The following is a 20535-nucleotide window of genomic DNA, read 5'->3' as shown; positions in this document are numbered from 1 at the left end:
TACATCCTTCTGAATCTGTTTAGTGTACTCATCTCTTGGTCTCCTTCTACGATTTTTACCCTCCACGCTGCCCTCCAATACTAAATTGGTGATCCCTGATGCCTCGGAATATGCCCTACCAACCAATCCCTTCTTCTAGTCAAGATGTGCCATGTATTTCTCTTCTCTCCAATTCTGTTCAGTACCTCCTCATTAGTTATATGATCTACCCATCTAATCTTCAACATTCTTCTGTAGCACCACATTTCGAAAGCTTCTATTCTCTTCTTGTCTAAACTATTTATCGTCCACGTTTCACTTCCATACATGGCTACACTCCATACAAATACTTTCAGAAACGACTTAAATCTATACTCGATGCTAACAAATTTCTCTTCTTCAGAAACGCTTTCCTTGCCATTGCCAGTCTACATTTTATATCCTCTCTACTTCGACCATCATCAGTTATTTTCCTCCCCAAATAGCAAAACTCATTTACTACTTTAAGCATCGCATTACCTAATCTAATTCCCGCAGCATCACATAATTTAACACGACTACATTCCATTATATTCGTTTTGCTTTTGTTGATGTCAATCTTATATCCTCCTTTCAACCCACTGTCCATTCCGTTCAGCTGCTCTTCCAGGTCCTTTGCTGTCTCTGACAGAATTACAATGTCATTTGCGAACCTCAAAGTTTTTATTCCTTAGGCGCTGCAGTCATGGACTGTGCGGCTGGTCCCGGCGGAGGTTCGAGTCCTCCCTCGGACATGGGTGTGTGTGTTTGTCCTTAGGATAATTTAGGATAAGTAGTGTGTAAGCTTAGGGACTGATGACCTTAGCAGTTAAGTCCCATAAAATTTCACACACATTTGAACATTTTTTTTATTTCTTCTCGATGGATTTTAATTCCAACTCTGAATTTTTCTTTTGTTTCCTTTAGTGCTTTCTCATTATACAGACTGAATAACATCGGGAATAGGCTACAACCCTGTCTCACTCCCTTCTCAACCACTGCTTCCCTTTCATGCCCCTCGACTCTTATAACAGCCAGCTGTCGATACCAATATCATTTACCGAATTTTGAACAGGTCAATACTGCCTCAGTTACTTTTCTAAAAACTTTGATATAATTTTATACACTTTATATTATACTTTAAGCTAAAATTTATGATAAGAAATTACTTTACAAATAAATTTAATCTCGAAGTTACAATCGATAAGTACTAGCTCTGTATGTACAGTGAATTTGTTTTTAGAAACGTTTGAAATTAAGAAATATTTGCACACTTAAAATTTCTATTATTAATCACGCAATCCTGCACTGTTTACTATGTTATTTCTGGACTCATTTATGAGATAATAATCGAAATTTATAATGTAACACAAAGTAGTAGAAATTCATTTATTAAGAATAATTTTTAACCCTTTGGAATATTGTTATTTCCGCAGTGTGTTGTGTCGTAAGCATGCCTCAGATGTTATGGGACGTATTTTTCAGCGAATAATGTAATTTCGACTTTGTTAATGTGAGAAATCAAGAGACTGTATGACACACTAAAATGTGAGAAAATATATTTACGTAGAAAAAAAATTCTGCACAAAAATCTTCAAATTTATTTAATTCGATCCAACCGTGAGGATCTAAGAGGTGACATTTTCGGCTTCAATAATCAGACCCCTAGACAAGAGGAACTGGAGCCAACTAACATGAGAAGGTAAGTAAACTAGAAAGTTTATTTTAATCTTCGCTCCTCTCAAATTTTTCATAAAAGACTTTGATTACTGTGGACATCAGATGGAAGTTGGAAGGAGGGGGTAGATTACACCCTGAAAGATCGCATTACTGCCAAGAATGATGTGACCATATTGGCTGATCGGGTCCATTCCACAGTAGAACATTTGTGCCCCAATGGCGATGCTGTGCTCCAAGAGGTCAGGGCCCCTGTCTACACAGCTCGCATCGTCCAGTCGACCAGGACTGCCTTTATGACCACGAAGGTGAATTGCGCATCAGAGAAGATGCGCAATTCCATGCAAGAGAAGGCCACTACCTTCACTAGATCTTGTATTGTATTGCATGTTAACCGGGGACCTAGAAACGACGGAGAGGCTCCGTCCCCACCGCAGCCGCAGTGGTCCACAACCCCACGACGACTACCGCAGTCCACTTCACCCCTCCGCCGCCCCACACCGAACCCAGGGTTATTGTGCGGTTCGGCCCTCGGTGGACCCCCCTCCTCCACTCAGGGAACGTCTCACACAAGACGAGTGTAACCCCTATGTTTGCGTGGTAGAGTGATGGTGGTGTACGCGTACGTGGAGAACTTTTTTGCGCAGCAATTGCCGACTTAGTGTAGTTGAGGCGGAATAAGGGGAACCAGCCTGCATTCGCCGAGGCAGATGGAAAACCGCCTAAAAACGATTCACAGACTAGTCGGCTCATAGGACCTCGACACAAGTCCACCGGGCGCATTCGTGCCGGGGACCAGGCGCTCCTTCTCACTCCGGAAAGCCGTGCGTTAGACTGCTCGCCTAACCGGGCGGCTTCTCTAGATCTTAATACTCCAGAATCCGATTTTATGTCTGCAGCGGAATGTTCGCAGGAGAGCTTCTGTGAAGTTTGGAAGGTAGGAGACGAGGTACTGGCAGAAGTAAAGCTGCGAGGACGGGGCGAGAGTCGTGCTGGATAGCTCAGACGGTAAAGCAGTTGCCCGCATAAGACAGAGGTCCTGAGTTCGAGTCTCCATCTGGCACACAGTTCTGATCTCCCAGGAAGTTTTAGATATTAATACAGTTGAGTCTTTGTGCTGTACTTTGGAGAGAAGGGTGAGTGAAATCACTCCGCCTCCATCATCGTTACCTGAATTTGCCAGTATTTTAGAGGACTAATGTTATAAAAATTACTCGAAACCCATACAGCACCTCCATTTATCCATTCAGAGACCACTGGATATTCCTGCACAGTATTACGCATAGTAGTACGTTGTATTTTCGTGTCCTCGTATTTTTGTCTTCCCCCTGTACATCACTTACATATGTCATATTGAAACACTGCTGCATGTACGTTATCTGAGCAGTCAGGAAACTTCAGAGAAATCATACGAAACTTTTCGCATTTGCAAAACTGTTGTCGGCTCAGCGAAAAAATATGAGGCATTGCTTTACGGTAGACTCTCGTAAAACGAGCTAAGACTCTCGTGAAACGAGCTACGCAGCGAAAATAGCTTTCATAAAGAAACTCACAGTGGCTGTGAACCATACTATTCAAAAGCCAGTGATTGATGATGGGTGGTTCTGGAGATATCGCCATCTTCATCGGCAAACACTGGTAAAAAGTAGGCAGCTAAGAAGGGAGAAATACGAGGCCTATCGTAAGGTAAGGAGCCGAAAGGTCGGAGGTCGGCCTGGGTGCAGTGCAGCTCCTACCTCAACCCTCGCCCTGGCACGGAGCCCACCGCCTTAGTGCTTCCCCCGGCCGTCAATAGTGGCGCAGCAGCTGAGGTCGCCGCATTTCTGGAGGCTGCGTCTCGCGACCCCCGCACTCTCATTGCGTGGCGCAGTGAATGGCTCACGCAGCTGCGTGGCGCGCGCCCGTGCATCACGCACGCCTCGCGCGTGTCGCGGCATTGTCGCCCGCGCTGAATATCCGCACGCACTCCGGGACCTCTCTCCTTTTTTTTGCTTTCGCCCCTCTGATATACCGTTCCCTGCGCGCCGGTTTTTATATTACTGGGCGTGCACGCTCTCGTAATGAAACGCTCAGGGTTTGTGCGAGCTGCGCGACGCCAGGGCGTGTCGTAGCACACGCGTCTGCACGGCCGCTGACGCTCTCCGAATTTCAGCGTTACGCTCCAGATTCTGCATCTGTATCAATATTATGCAATTAAATGAGAAGTGCGTAACACAGAGTGTAAACCTGCTACTCTTCCCCGATCTTCCACACACTCGTGAAGAGGCCTTAGCGGTGGTTTCGTCCAGTCCTTGCACAGAAAGATGGCGGAGGAACGTTCAGGACACACTCTTGCACTTGGGATGGGAAGCTGCTCCTAAAGGCGGAAGAAGCAGCAGCAATGATCAACTGCATGAAGATGCTGAAAGCAATGGAAACCACTGCATTAAAGACACATAATGTGTATCCACAGGACATATGGCCTGTAATTGAAAAAGTGTAACTCTTCAGGCTTTCCCGGCGAGATCTTGACATGTGGAATAATCGGGTCTACTGCCGGATGTTTGTGTCGCTCTGGCACAATATTTCGGCCACGTAACTCGTTGCCTTCTTCAGGTGCTACCAGAGACTGCTGTATTAGGTTTTTTTTTTTTTTAGTGTATTGTGTTGTCCCAAGTGTACCCGCCTTTGGCGGTTTTTACTTGTTTGTGTGTAGTAAGGAGAGGTTAAGTTTTTTACAACTTTATTTTAAAAACATTCAGAAGTAACTGGGCACTCGATTTTGGGTCCTTAGTTCTTCTGGGATGGTGTCCTTTTGATTGAAGTTTTGATTTTACCGATTTCTTCACTTTTTTTTTTTTTTTTTGCTGGTTCTCGTCGAGGTTGGTAGTTTTTGTTTTGGAGTTTGCCTTCTTTTGTGTGGTTTTCCGAGTTATCTGGGGACTATTGCCTTTGGCACTTTGTATTTGTGCCAATCTTGAGGTTCTATTGTTGCGACAGTTGTTAGTTGAGGCGTATGTTGTCTGCAGTCATCTATTTTTTGGAAGGTTTTGGCAGCATGATCTTGAATTTTTTGCATAATTGTTTTTTCTTGCAGTTGTTCGTGCATCTCTGTCACCCTTGTCCAACGAGGGACACCTAGGGACCATCTCAGGCATGTATTTTGAAGTATTTGTAGTTGCTTGATATTTGATTGACATGTAGTGCCCCATGCTGCGGCTCCATATAATATGGCTGGCTGAATAGTCGCTTTATAGAGTTGGAGTTTTGTTTTTGTATTTAGTTCTTTACTTGTGAAGAATGGAATGAGCATATTCATCATTTTTCGAGTAGTTCTTTTCCGTTGTGTGGTGTTCTCTGTAAAGGTGAGTGCCTTGTCCAGATGAATTCCCAAATATTTAGTTTTGGTACTCCATGGTATTCTTTGTTCTGCTACTGTTAGTTGTGTCCTTAGTTGAGGTTGTCTTTTCTTCGTAAAAAATACTGCGGCTGTCTTGGTTGGATTGAAGGTTATCTTGTTTTGTTGTGCCCATGCTTCCATGATGTCTATTTGTCGTTGTGCTCTTGTTGTCAAAATTTCTATATTTCGTCCAGATGTGAGAAAGGCTGTGTCGTCCGCGTATAAACTTAAGGTGATATGTGGCAATGTAGGTAAATCATTGATATATAGGTTAAAGAGTATCGGTGAAATGACTGAACCTTGTGGGATTCCTGCTTCCGGTCGTTTGATGTTTGATCGCTGTATTAGAGGATCTTGTCCAGTATTTATGCCCAAAGGGCGCTGTGTGCTCTCTTTGCCGTCCGCACCCGCCTGGCGCTGCTGGTAATGTGTTGTTTCTGCCCCAGTGCTCCGTCGGACGTCCGCGCCCGGCTCGTTCACCATCTGTGCCGGGCGCGGACGTCCGTGGGAGCACCAGGGTAGGGCCAAAACCTCAGGAGCAGCACCAGGCGGACGAGGACCGCGAACGGAACGCACGACACAGGATGGGCCTCAGACAGCTGCCACAACTCAGAATTTTGGGGCATTATGGGCAACGCCCTCTGTACTGTCTGCCATCGGCTTCCCCTAAATGGCAGGCAGCACCGCATAACAGCCACGCTATGAGGGAAACCAACAGCCAAACAGGCGAAGACATCAGGTAAACACGACGAAGATTATAGACGATTAATAGGGACCTTTCCTTGCAGACGTCGCCGCGACATATCCGGCCACGGATTCCTACGCCGGGTTTCTATTGCCTTCAGCTCACTATATAGGCCCGGCCGGTTGAAGGCAGACCAGCCTTCGTCCGCTGCTAATGGCAACCGCTATAGCAGAGTCTCCGAGAAGATATCACCGACGCCGATGTACTGCACCGCCGCTCGAAGAACCAGCCGACCGAGAGGAGCCACTTCTCCGGCTAGATCGACGGACGTCTACATCTATTGTACAGTAAGCTATTGATTGTATAAGAAGTTACGTTCAATAAACTATTGGAGAATACAACACTCTCCACACACTTTGGGAATTTGACGATGTAACGCGCCAACTGTACAGAATGTGGCACTGTATCCCTCATGTTTATATAAGCAGGGGAAAGCAGAAAGGTGTAAGGAGTATATAGAGGGTCTATGAAAGAGCGATGTTCTTGAGGACAATATTGTAGAAATGGAAGAGAATGTAGATGAAGATGACATAGGAGATATGATACTGCGTGATGAGTTTGACACAGCACTGAAAGACCTAAGTCGAAACAAGGCCGCGGGAGTAGACAACATTCCATTAGAACTACTGATAGCCTTGGGAGAGCCAGTCCTAACGAAACTCTACCATCTAGTGAGCAAGATGTATGAGACAGGCAAAATACCCCCAGACTTCAAGAAGAATATAATAATTCCAATCCCAAAGAAAGAAGATGTTGACAGATGTGAAAATTACCGAACTATCAGTTTAATAAACCACGGCTGTAAAATACTAACACGAATTCCTTACAGACGAATGGAAAAACTGGTAGAAGCCGACCTCCGGGATCATCAGTTTGGATTCCGTAGAAATGTAGGAACACGTGAGGCAATACTGACCCTACGACTTATCTTAGAAAATAGATTAAGGAAAGGCAAACCTACGTTTCTAGCATTTGTAGACTTAGAGAAAGCTTTGACATATTGACTGGAATACTCACTTTCAAATTCTGAAGTTGGCAGAGGTAAAATACAGGGAGCGAAAGGCTATTTACAATTTGTACAGAAACCAGATGGCAGTTATAAGACGCGAGGGGCAGTGGTTGGGAAGGGAGTGAGACAGGGTTGTAGCCTCTCCCCGATGTTATTCAATCTGTATATTGAGCAAGCATTGAAGGAAACAAAAAGAAAAATTCGGAGTAGGAATTAAAATCCATGGAGAAGAAATAGAAATTTTGAGGTTCGGCGATGACATTGTAATTTTGTCAGAGTCAGCAAAGGATCTGCAAGAGCAGTTGAACAGAATGGACAGTGTCTTGAAAGGAGGATATAAGATGAACATCAACAAAAGGAAAACGAGGATAATGGAATGTGGTCGAGTTAAATCGGGTGATGCTGCGGTAATTAGATTAGGAAATGAGATGCTTAAAGTAGCAAATAAGTTTCACTATTTGGGGAGCAAAAAAACCGATCATGATAGAAGTAGAGAGGATATAAAATGTAGATTGGCAATGGCAAGGAAACCGTTTCTGAAGAAGAGAAATTTGTTAACGTCGAGTGTAGATTTAAGTGTCAAGAAGTCGTTTCTGAAAGTATTTGTATGAAGTGTAGCCATGTATGGAAGTGAAACATGGACGATAAATACTTTAGACAAGAAGGGTTTAGAAGCTATCGAAGTGTGGTGCTAAAGAAGAATGCTGAAGATTCGATGGGTAAATCACATAGCTAATGAGGAGGTATTAAATAGAATTGGAGAGAAGAAAAATTTGTGGCACAACTTGACTAGGAGAAGGGATCGGTTGGTAGGGCATATTCTGAGACATCAAGGGATTACCAATTTAGTAATGGAGAGCAGCGTGGAGGGTAAAATCGTAGAGGGAGACCAAGAGATGAATACATTAAACAGATTCAGAAGGATGAGTAGGTGCTGAGAGATGAAGAAGCTTGCACAGGATAGAGTAGTTTGGAAAGCTGCATCAAACCAATCTTAGGACTGAAGACCACAACGACATTGTTGAATATTTACTTTCCCTCAAATCTGACTTCCGGTGAACGATCGAGGGACAACATTTTCATCGTCGTGGCGAACCACGACATTTCAAGTAAGCTTTCCTTCTTTCGTCATGACGATTTACTTCAGCTAGTGATAATTTATTCCACAATCATCTCTGAATTTTCAGAACATATCATATTCTGAAACTTTATGTTTTACTTCGACTCTGCAGTTCGTTCGCATATCATTGAAAAACGCTGCTAAAAGGTGTGGATAACACTATAGGTCCTTTCATCGTGTGCAGGTGGCTATTAGGATAATAAAAATTCAAGAGTGTAATGGACACAGTCAGTTTATTTACACTCAGGCTACAAAAAATGGTTCAAAAGGCTCTGAGCACTATGGGACTTAAAATCTGAGGTCATCAGTCCCCTAGACTTAGAACTACTTAAACCTAACTATCTTAAGGACATCAGACACATCCACGCCCGAGGCAGGATTCGAACCGTAGCAGCAGCGCGGTTCCGGATTGAAGCGCCTAGAACCGCTCGGTCACAGGGGCCGGCCTGTAGCTGTGATACACCTACTGTCTGTACTGCAGCAGAACTACGCTAGCACAAAGCCCAGAACATGTATCTTTTCTCTCAATGCGTCATTCACTTTGCACAATGGTCTTACCGTGGGACATGTGTAATTTAATTTTTTAAGTCACTCCGCAATGTTTTTCCTGAATCTTCGCTGGTTCAGGGGAAATCCAGGATGGTTCATTCTGCACAAGGGGCTGGGGTGGAGATACGTGACGGCAGTCCTCACATCATAAAAATTGCGAATAGGTAGCGGGGTTCGCTGAGGCAGAAGCGAGCGTCTCCCGTGTAATTGAATCGAACCGGCGGCGGAAGAGGCGCGTCGGAGGGACACGGCGCGACATTTAATTACGGGAGTGCAGATAATCCGGGAAGGCGGCCCTTCCGGGCATTCGTCATGTTCCTCTGGGTGCAGGGGTATCGCGCCGTGCCGGAGGAAGTGAGGTCGCTGTTGGTTTTAATCTCTGCTGATCCTGTTAGCAGCAGGCAGGGGAGGTGTACGGAGGAGGCAGGTTCGCCGATCATCCGCACAGGGGAGCAGCGGAGAGCGCGCGCGCCACGCTAACGCCGCTCGTTTACGTCTGCCTATCTTCGGCGTACCATCCGAGAAAGCCATATGAAGACAGAGTTATTCACTAGTACGTCCGGGGTTTCAGAAGACGACTGCGTGAAAACTGCAAGACGTACAGAGAAACGACACGGAACAGTCGATAGTTTCGGTTGGTAATACGCGCCGTGCCATATTTGCAACCGCACCACTAGGGTGTGGGCGTGTCAAAAATATATACCGGGTGATCAAAAAGTCAGCACAAATTTGAAAACATAATAAATAACGGAATAATGTACATAGAGAGGTAAAAATTGACACACGTGCTTGGAATGACATGGGGATTTTATTAGAACCAAAAAATAAACACCCCATATTGCTAGACGCCTGAAAGATCTCTTTCGCGCGTCGTTTGGTGATGATCGTCTGCTCAGCCGCTACTTTCGTCATGCTTGGTCACCCACGTCCTCAGACCTCAGTCCGTGCGTTTATTGGATTTGAGATTACCTGAAGTCGCAAGTGTATCTTGATCGACCGACATCTATAGGGATGCTGATAGACAGCACCCGACGCCAATGCCTCACCATAACTCCGAACATGCTCTGTGTGAGGCACCGCTGGGTTGATCTCAGTACTGTTCACAACATTATTCCTCGACTACAGCTATTGTTGAGGAATGATGGTGGACATATTGAGCATTTCTTGTAAAGAACATCATCTTTGCTTTGTCTTACTTTGTTATGCTAAGTATTGCTATTCTGATCAGATGAAGAGCCATCTCTCGGACATTTTTTGAACGTTTGTATTTTTTTGGTTCTAATAAAACCCCATGTCATTCCAAGCATGTGTGTCAATTTGTACCTCTCTATCTAGATTATTCCGTGATTTATTTAGTTTTCAAATTTATACTGACTTTTTGATCACCCGGTACATCGTATCCATAATTAAAATTCCAGTTTTAAAACATTGTAGGCAGAAAACCGCTGCTTAGAATCCGTCAAATTCGAACGGCACATTACTGACGCAGGGGGAAACTGTAACACCACGATAGGTGTCGTTACATGACTAAAAATGAGCGCAAAAACAAATCTCCATACTACTACCTGACATATAATATTGTAAAATTAAATCAATCTTTATGCAACTAATTAATCTCTCCTCCGACAACTGCTTGGCTGTAAAAACAGTATGGGTCAACACATTTCTTTTCAGTCTTATGAGCACGTCCTGTGTCCTGATTTCCATTTCTCACCCTTCCTGAAAGTGTGTGGTCAAGTGTGAATGAATTAAATGAAATAGCAGACGGACCAGAGAAGTGGTGCGTTTCCTAATCTTCTAACAACCTAAACGGTGTCGGTGGAAGGCAGAGAGCAGGAACAGCAGGGCTTGGCCAAGATGAGTAAAGCAGAAAAGTTTTTCGTAGTAGAGGTTGCTCATTGGGCCTACCCCACCATCTTCATAGCGTCTGCGTCGAACGAAGGACAAAAAGGTATTTGAACGTGTTAATAACTTTAATCCCAACAATTGCTTCTCCTAGCTATTTTGAATTAACATTTAGGTTCCGGTTAAAATTTTGGTCCAGTTAATCAGTGGCGTAATAAGATGATTTGCGTTAGTCGCGACCACGTGGTCCCTAGATTCAAATCGTACCCCGAACCTTAACAATTTCGGCTCGCCATATTATTTTATTTGTGGTGGACTATTAAATTATCAGTAAAATTGTATCGAGCGTACATTTGGCAAATAATGTATCGATATGATTGGAACCGCTTCACGTAAAGGTATGAAGCCACCCAAAATCCTGCTCGATGCCAACCACGAGGTACATACAACACTTCTTACAAAAATGCTATCAACATTTTGTTTGGCATGTGGATTTAGTGCACGTAAGTGTTTGTGTTTCGAAACTGACCACGTGCTCTCCAGATCTCCCCCACCCCACAGGACTCGCCAGATTAAGGCGAACGTGAGGCCATAGGTTCGTTTACATAAATGTACCAAGAATGTTTTGTCTATCTAGTAAATACAAAAGACTAATGTTATCATGCGAAATCTTAGCCAAAATAAATATTTCATCGTTTGAAGCTGTTTCGGTGCTCGTTTAATTTATCCCTTTTCAATAGTCTGAAAATAGAGTCACATTTGCTTCACTGATGATTATGCTACTAAAATACGTAGTTCTTGGCACAAATGTAGCTAACGGGACATAGTTTTCTCTGGTTGCCCCATAATTATTCATTGCGTTATCCGTTGCGACCTTTATAAACTTAATATGTCAAGGGATTGTTCCCTACAATTTAGATGGGCCTGTACCCTTTTTCAAACAACGGGCAAAGTTATTCAGAGAACCTTATCTTACGTTACAATAATAATAAAAAAAAAAAACTTTAACGGAAATCTGACCAATAGACGGCGCTGCAGCGTCAAAATATGCATATCGACAGACGACCGACACACGGCTGTTCCTGAGTTTCTGTCCGAGACGTCTAACCTGACTGTCACCATGAAGCATGGAACGCTGCTGGTAAAGTCTTCTTAGAAGACAGGTGACTGTGTTCCAGTAGCCCTGGATAAGTTCCGGATGCTCAGGGGTATGCAGAGCGTGGTGAATTGCCCGAACGTAGCAAGCGAGAAATGCATAAAATTTTACGACACATGGTGCACTGCTTTGCGTACGAACTAGCCCGTGTTTAGGAGCTGCTTCCTGCTGACCAGCCAGCATAGCAAACGTTCGCTCTGCAACTACTTGTGAAACGTGGGACTTAGGGAAAGCAGGAAAGGTGTGGACCGTTACCGTTTGTTGCACAGAAACACATACACCTTATTTGTTATAAAACAGACTTTCAACAATCAGTTTCAAAAGATTTCACTACACTGGCGGCTGAAAGCCTGATCAGAAGAATTGTCGGCTGAAGGCCACAAACAATGTTGCACACAATCAACGACTAAAGCCCTGATTAAGAAGGTTCAAAATTATTCGTCGGCTGAAGGCCAGAAGAAATTTCGGAATACACTAGGGCTGAAACCTGAATTACAAATAAGGTGGACAATTACACTTTAAAAATACTAAAACCTTTTCTAATAATCTTAATATCATGTTACAAGCTATAGTGACGGCTGGAGGCCTCAATAAAACAGGATTGAAAATTATTTGTCGGCTGAAGATCACAAGCAATGTTACAAACAAGTAACGGCTGAAGGCTGGAATTACTAGTGCGGAAGGCAATAACATGTTAAAACATTAGGGTAAATTTTAAGCAATTGTGACAACTTGTCCAAATAAGACGTAGTGATTTATGGACAGTGCTCCTTGGATCGACCTGAGGAAGGTGACTACAACTGTGTAAGCGGTGAGACAGGCAGTCAAGAGTTGTACTCTTGTAACAGGATGGCAACTCACACTAGGGGTAGCTTAAGCGCCGACCGACCGACTAACCAATCCGCCTAACGGCCGGTCACCGGTACAACGATGGAATATTTTTAAGCAAGGGCGAAGAGACGAACATCAATGCACAGTACAATACAAGAGGCTGTCTAACTACACGCCACGTCGGACAGCATCAACACGACGACGAAAGGTACAGTGCCGGAAACGTAAGCTAACCTCCAGGGCAGGTAACTGGGGCGTTAGCGGCCGCAAGGCAGCAAATACCGCAAGTTGCACTTCACTAATGAGAATAATACTAAATTGAGTGATGAATAACAAATAGAGAAAGACGGCTGCAATATTTCACCGCCACGAAACACTTCATTTGTTGCCACCAGGCTCAGTGGCCCTGGGAGCAACAACCCGCCGGCCAAAGGCGAGATCTCAGTTGCATTAGCAATTAACTTAACGTCCAGGGTTCGATGTGCAATGACGTCGTCGCCCTCGCAGCTACCCCTCCTCGATCCGGCAGTGACAGCAAGCAACCAGCGGCCCCGGCCTGCCCGCGTGCTGCACGGACCTGCTCGCTGCTGCGCCCCCAACCGACCTGATGTCAGTTCGCAACTCCTCGCCAAATCCAGCACGCAGACAGCATTAAAATAACTGCTCCTTCAGAACCACAAAATACACACGGATCCAGGAAAACAATTCCACCAACAACTCACAGTACTAAAACCAGTCACTGTGAGACAAGATGGACGAATTGTAAGTCGGCACAAACACAGAGAAGCCAGAAGCGGTCGGAAGACCAAGTGCACGTCGTCCGCTGCGACGACCGACCGAACGACCAAGCAACGGTCGTCCCCACTCAAGTCGGGCATGGAAAGATCCCAGTTTAAATCGTCGACTGACTCCTTATTGCCGTGAGGGCACTTCGGTAGGGACATACACACACACGGGTGAAAGTTGCACTACTCGAATATCTCGGTATATTCAAATAAAACTCGCTGAATTCGGTCCTCGATTGGTCGAGCACTCTCGCGACCACATCCTTCCGTCGGACATTCCATGTGCGTCGCCAGCGGTCGGGCGAGTACTGGCTGTCCGGGCCTCACTGCTGCTCCGTCCCAAGTCAACTAGCTCGACATGCGGCGACCCAGAAATACTAGAGGCCGCTCCAAAGATGGCACCACAATACGTGCTATGACGTCACTATTGCTATTACGAGATGCCGAGCTATGAACGCCATCAACGCGAGCCGCACACGGCTCAACTTGCTCGCATGGAAGTGGACAATCGATGTCCGTGGAACATTGTCTGGACAGACGGTGCCCATTTGTATCTCCACGGTCATGTCAATATACAGAACTGCAGAATATGGGAAATAGAAATCCGCACGCACATCAACCGGTACCACTTCATTCTGCAAAGGTGAGTGCGTGTTGCGGGTTGACGGCATCGTTTTTCGTAGGGCCGTATTTTTTGGAGGAGGTGATGAGGCCTGCGAGTCCTGTTAGCCGCACCGTCAAAGGTAAACACTATGGAAGCCTTTTGCGCACCAACGTCTTTCCAACCCTTCAACAGCGTAGATATTCAGGTAGGATTTTTATGCAATATGGAGCTCCTCTACGCAGTGCACGGCCAGTGAAGTAGCTGCAGCAGATACATTTCGGAAACGCTACAATTATCAGCCGTCTGTACCCTAAAGCCTGGCCGTTCACCCACCTGATCTAAATCCGTGTGACTGGTAGCTGTGGGATCTGAAAGATGTTGTGTTCAATGCTCCAGTTACGAACGTAGCTGAATTAAAGGTACGCATTGCTCTGAACGTGATTCCCGAGACACTCCGATCTGTCGTGGAACATGCAGTTACACCTTGTGTACAAAACGGTGGACAGTATAGTCAACATGTATTGCACCAGTCTTACGACAATTGGAAACAGATGTCATTTTGGTTTCTATACGGATTTTGGCCTCGGGATACTTAACAAACGATGTCACTTGGCGTTTTATGCGGATTTTGATCTCAGGACTGTTAAAAACCAATTTTCCCAGCCGATGTGGTACGGCATTGCCATGGTGGATGGGCTTACCTAACTAACCACAACTGTTGACTGCTGACGTTTTATGAATCTGTTTGTAAAAATATAGACAGTGGAAATTAAAATGTCCTGTGGTTCCTCTACTGCTTCAAGTCGGCCCGTTTGACGTCCTACCCCTCTTAAAGCACCTGTGATGCAATGGCTTGTGGACAATTACATTCCTAAAATGGAATAGTCTGAGCAGAGTCGCGACCTGAACCCAGTGGAACAGCTTTGGGATGAGTTTGAACGTCAACTTCGCTCCAGACCCAATAGTCCAACAATATTACTTTTGGTTTCCGATCTTGAGGAACAATGGGCCGCGATTCCTCCACTGACGTCCAGACACCTCATTGAAAGTTTCACTAGCAGAGTCAAAAACCGACATAAAGCGAAGGGTGGACGCACCCCATATTAAGGACCACTAATAAGTGTCTGGATACGTTTGATCAGATGGTATATTACACTCACAGAAGCCAAAGAATTACTTCCCACTGAAAACTATTACCCTTGACGCTTCAAATGTTTCAAATGGCTCTGAGCACTATGGGACTTAACATCTGAGGTCATCAGTCCCCTAGAACTTATAACTACTTAAACCTAACTAGCCTAAGGACATCACACACATCCATGCCCGAGGAAGGATTCGAACCTGCGACCGTAGCGGTCGCGCGATTCCAGATTGTAGCGCCTAGAACCGCTCGGCCAACCCTTGAGGGATAATCCTTGTAGTATACTTCAGCACATGCTAAATGCTGGGGGATTTATCATGGCAATCAGTGCGAGTCTAGCAAACAGAACCCTGGAGCAACGCGTTTCTCGAGTGAGAGTCTCCGCTATAGGGCGCAGCGTATTTGCTGGTGGGGTGGCAGCTGAGTGGATTTGCTCATCTCTCCCGAGTGTCACAGCTGTGCAGATCCGAAGTTGGTGTCGCCGCGCGACCTACTCTCGCAGAAGACGCCCAGGTAGCGCCAGTAGCAACGGCAGCAGACACGACTCTTGCTACTGCGTCCTCTGGGGAAGGACGCCGGTGTTTGCAGAGTCAACGCCCTCCAAATACACAGAAACGGGATTCAAATTGAATCTCGTACGGGCTTCGGACCGAAACCTACACAACGAAAACTTTTCAAGGAGCCAAAAGCTCATGACACGTGTGTAAAACAGTATTTTAGAAAGTTTTTGACCTGCGAATATTGCGGATAAAGTAGCACCGCTGTGGAAGGCAGTGGCACATTCTGTAGACATGTTACTGGTCAAAGCTTGCTGCATCTTTTACACTTCAGCGCCATGCATCTTTCATCTTGTGTTTGACTCGGCACTGCACAAATTCGTACTGAGTACCTTTCCATAATTCATCAATACTGATGCTTCAAAATCATTATCAACTACATCTTCTTTTCTTCACTTAACCATATATAACAAACTCCTGTTTCGGCTTCATTCAAAGAGTCGTTCAGTTTTCTTTTTCTTTTTCTTTATCCTTCCGTCTTGGAAGGTACCTCCGTCCTTTACCTCTGTAATAGCTTACGCCGTCTCCCCTCGTTCATTCGGTTGGTAATATCTTCGATTTCTGGTCGAAAAACATATCTGTCCGTACCTCACGGATACTTCCTCTGCGCAAGAGTGAGTATCCCATGCGTCAGAATCGATAGCACCGTAATTTTATAAGAAACGGAACATAATCTTTAACAATGCGTGTCCAAATAAGAACAGACTGAAAACGAGTGCGGGTGGCCGAGCGGTTCTAGGCGCTACAGTCTCGAACCGTGCGACCTCTACGGTCGCAGGTTCGAACCCTGCCTCGGGCATGGCTGTGTGTAATGTTCTTAGGTTAGTTAGGTTTAAGTAGTTCTAGGTTCTAGGGGACTGATGACCTCAGAAGTTAAGTCCCGCTGTGCTCAGAGCCATTTGAACCATTTTTGAAAACGAGTGCGATCTAGAAATATGTTCCAAAGTACAAAGTGGTAGCTTTCCAAGTTAAATCTCCTATCTGCCCAGACAATTATCCGCGACACTGCTTCAATGGATGTCTCACTTTTCTTACTTAGGAGCTGACGAAATTACGATGAGGGCGTAGATACAAAAATAAAGGGACAACGCTTCGAACATATACGAGGGACCATCAGAAGAACGCTGAGTAATGCTGCTTCACCCAGTATATCTCATTACTTGCCTTATACAGTTGGTGTTTTAGACAGTATATTGTTGGATTTTACTTTCCCTCACACCTGACTTCCGGTGATTGGCGGATAACGACCAGAGAATTATGTGCAATGCTGAATGTCGGCTGCAATGCCTTGGAAACAATGTTGGAACATCTTGACTATCGCAAAGTCTGTGCGACGTTGGTACCGCGGATGCTTGCAGAAGAACAAAAAACTCATCGAATGGAAATTTGTCGGGACCTACTGAACCAATATGAAGCTCTAGGTGACGATTTTCTGAACAGCATCTTCATCGGAGGTGAGACGTGGTGTCACCACTACGAGCCCGAATCCAAAGGACAGTTTATGGAATGGCGACTTGCGTATTCTCCGTCAAAGAAGAAATTCAAGAAAGCCATCTCAGACAAAGTGAGGTGCACAATCTTATGGGATAAGCCAGGATGAGTTTCTTTTGGATATCCTGCAGCTTGGAGAAATGCCAATTGAGCACGCTACAAGACCACACTGATTAAGCTGAAAGCCCGAATTTCCAGGGTAAGGCTAGAGAAGAAGATTAATTTTCACCTGCAACATGGTAACGCCAGGCCCCAAACGTGTTTTGCGACCGCACAACCCACTGCAAAATTCGGCTGGACAGCCTTACCACATCCACCGTACAGTCCCGACTAAGCGCCTTCAGAATTCCATCTCTTTGGGCCCCTGAAATATTGACTTCGTGGCGAACATTTTCAAGACTTGGATGCTGTATGGAAGCGGTTAGCCTCAGCTGGCTCCGATTTTTACAAGCGCCTGCAGGCCCTGATTCATCACTGGGTAGAGTCATAACGAATGGTGGTAACTATGTGGAAAAATGACAGTCTGTAGCTGATGTATTGTTCTGTTTAGCTGTGCTGTTGTGTTTTATGTATCTCCCCTAGTTTCCATGAAGCATTACTTTCGAGACGACCCTCATAGATACTTTTATGTACTTGTAAAACCGCCCCCGTTGCAAGCAGCCGTTAAGAAACAGAACCCGCTCCGCATTCCAGAGAACATAGGATTTAGTCTTCCGCGATGAAGACTTTCGGAGGGGCGTTAACGACGTCCACCCACAGCGACATGTCGCCGAATCGTCGCAAAATACCAGCAGATTTCTTGTAAACGTACAGAGGACGATTACTTTATAAAACCTGAATCAACACTATCCCACAAAACAAAACGACGCATAACGTACGCTACAGTACAACAGTAATAATTTTCCATAGACATTGACATCTAAGGAAGACAGTATATAAAGAGGCAAGACAAATGACAGTTTATTGTAACATTGAAGACTAAACTCCGACGTACATAGATATTCATGACGTATTTTTTTTTACCATGCATACTGACGGAGAAAGAACCGCAACACTAAGGAGTTGTGCGACATAAACGAAACATAGTAGGCATGTTTCTACATTTGAAACATGATGTTTATTAAAATTTCGCACCATATGAGTGTATAGAGTAGCGCCTCTATGAGGATGCAAATAAGGTTTGCTTTAAATACACGCTGCAATGGTGCGAGTTGACGTTAGTCAAGAATGACTTGGAGGCGACAAAGGCGTCAAAGCCTCACAGTGAGGAGGAGGTCATGTAATAGGGTTACGAGAAGCTGGATGTTACTTGGGAAATACTGCAGAAAGACTTAGTAGGAATATAGGCAATATACATGACTGCTGACAGCAGAGGTCAGGAGACTGTACGGTCGCAAGAAGACCGGGCTCCGGACGGCCACGTCACACTGCCGAGAAGGAAGACCATCGTGATCGGCGTATGGCTGTGGAGCATCGGACTGCGTCTGCAGCAGCAATCTGAGCAGCAGTTGGCACCACAGTGACACAACGAACTGCTACAAATCGGTTACCTCAAGGACAGTCGCCCTGTAACATTCATTCCACCGACTCCAAACCACCACCATTTGCGACTTTTTCAGTGGTATCAAGTGACAGCTCATTGGAGGACAGGGTGAAAGTCCGTTGCGTTTTCTAGTGCAAACTGGTACTGATTCGGTGTCAGTGATGGCTGTGTGTTGGTAAAACGAGGCCAGTTGAGTACCTGCAACCAACATGTCTGCGTGCTACACTCAGTGGACCTACACTTGAAGTTATGGTCTGGGCTGCGACGTTGTATGACAACAGGGACACCCTCGTGGTTATTCCACACACCCTGACTGCAAAACCGTACGTCAATCTGGAGATTCGATTGCTTGTTGTACCACTCACGAACAGCATTCCACGAAGTGTTTTCCAACAGGACAACGCTCGCCCACATACCGCTGTAGCAACCCACCGTGCTCCACAGAGTTCCGACATGTTGTCTTGGCTCGATCACGAGATCTGTCTCCAGTCGAGCAACAAGGGACACCGTCGAACGACAATTACAGCATTAACAACATTAACCGTCACAGTATTGGTCGACCAAGCGCAACAGGTACGGAACTCCATTCCACAAACTGAAATACGGCACTTGTACAACACAAGGTACACACGTCTGCATATTTGCATTCAACATTCTGGCGGCTACATCGCAATGACTAATCTCGCGCTTAGATTAACTGTGATCCTGCAACGTTAATCACTTAGACACGTTACCTAGACACATATATTCCCGAAATTTCATTACTGAACATTAACTGGCCGGCCAGTATGGCCGAGCGGTTCTAGGCGCTTCAGTCTGGAGCCGCGCGACCGCTACGATTGCAGGGTCGAATCCTGCCTCGGGCATGGATGTGTGTGATATCCTTAGGTTAATCAGGTTTAAGTAGTTCTAATTTCTAGGGGACTGATGACCTCAGATATTAAGTCTCATAGTGCTCAGAACCATTGAACCATTTGAACCACTTTGAACATTAATTATTTTTTGGTGTTGCGATTTTTTTCCCGTCATTGTGTGATTGTGTGACCATAACCACACGTAGAATCTACACACTTAGGCCTGCACAAGTAAAGAGTACGTCAAATATGTCGATGCAGACGAGTACTTACTGCTATCCTGTGAGCTCAAGCTGTTTCCGTGTTATTTACCTGTAAGAAGAGAAACAATCCAATGAACATAATACTCTTCAAATCAAGGCAATGGCTACGAGAACACCAAAATAAAATTAAACATTTATACACTGAAATAATACTTAAGCCAAAAGTATTGACTGTAACCGATCATCCCGTCTGTGTATCTTGTTACATTTATGGAAAGATTGAAAATATCATTGGAAAATATTTCTTCTCATGTTAAAAATTGCTAAATAATACTTACAAATTAAACTGCCTTGGCTTTAAAGCAGTTGGTCCCATCTCATTCATTAAAATCCGTTCCTAAATCGAACCATGCGATTCGCCTCTAAAAGAAACTGAGCTGACCGACTGGAAATGTGTACGACTGCATTATAAAAAAAGAAGGACATTTACATTTTTTTTCCTTGTATAAATTTCTAGCGTATTACAATTTCAGCCTTGTATGTTTCCTAACGTACTACTGTAGTAGAGTCACTGAAAGCCACAGCGACTACTTAAAAGCAAAAATCATCATCATCATCATGGTTACGAAGACCACTCTGGCAGGATTCGTTTAAATACCGTTTACATTGAATCAGTTGATATTTTATTTATGATGCTATTCTTTGTCTTGTTGCGTTCGCCATCACAGTCCTTAATCCATCTAGTTTCTATAGCAGCAGCATTCCGTCTTCAGGCCACAGGTGGCCCATCGGGACCATCCGACCGCCGTCTCATCCTCACTGAGGAAGCGAATAGGAGTGGCGTGTGGTCAGCACATCGCTATGCCAGTCGCTGTGATGGTTTTCTTTGACCGGATCCGCTACTATTCGGTAGAGTAGCTCCTCAATTGGCATCACGAGGCTGAGTGCACCCCGAAAAATGGCATCAGCGCATGGCGGCAGGGATGGTCACCCATCCAAGTGCCGGCCACGCCCAACTGCGCTTAAATTCGGTGATTTGACGGGAACCG

General features: G+C 45.0%; 1 protein-coding gene across 2 annotated transcripts in view; it reads right to left on the bottom strand.

Moving 5' to 3' along the window:
* Window positions 1-20535, bottom strand: part of LOC126283953 (high affinity copper uptake protein 1-like) — a 1096589-nt gene that overhangs the window by 630528 nt on the left and 445526 nt on the right. The window contains exon 1 of one of the 2 annotated variants that reach the window (XM_049982387.1): window positions 19557-19596. The exons of the other annotated variant lie outside the window; for it this stretch is intronic. The gene's annotated coding sequence lies outside the window, so the exon portion shown is untranslated. Of the gene's footprint in view, window positions 1-19556; window positions 19597-20535 lie in introns of those variants that run through there. 2 annotated transcript variants of the gene reach the window in all.

This window comes from Schistocerca gregaria, chromosome 8 (genome assembly GCF_023897955.1).
Source record: "Schistocerca gregaria isolate iqSchGreg1 chromosome 8, iqSchGreg1.2, whole genome shotgun sequence".
NCBI lineage: Eukaryota > Metazoa > Arthropoda > Insecta > Orthoptera > Acrididae > Schistocerca > Schistocerca gregaria.
Note: the sequence above shows the minus strand (reverse complement) of the source record. Positions and strands in the feature narration are given on the sequence as shown.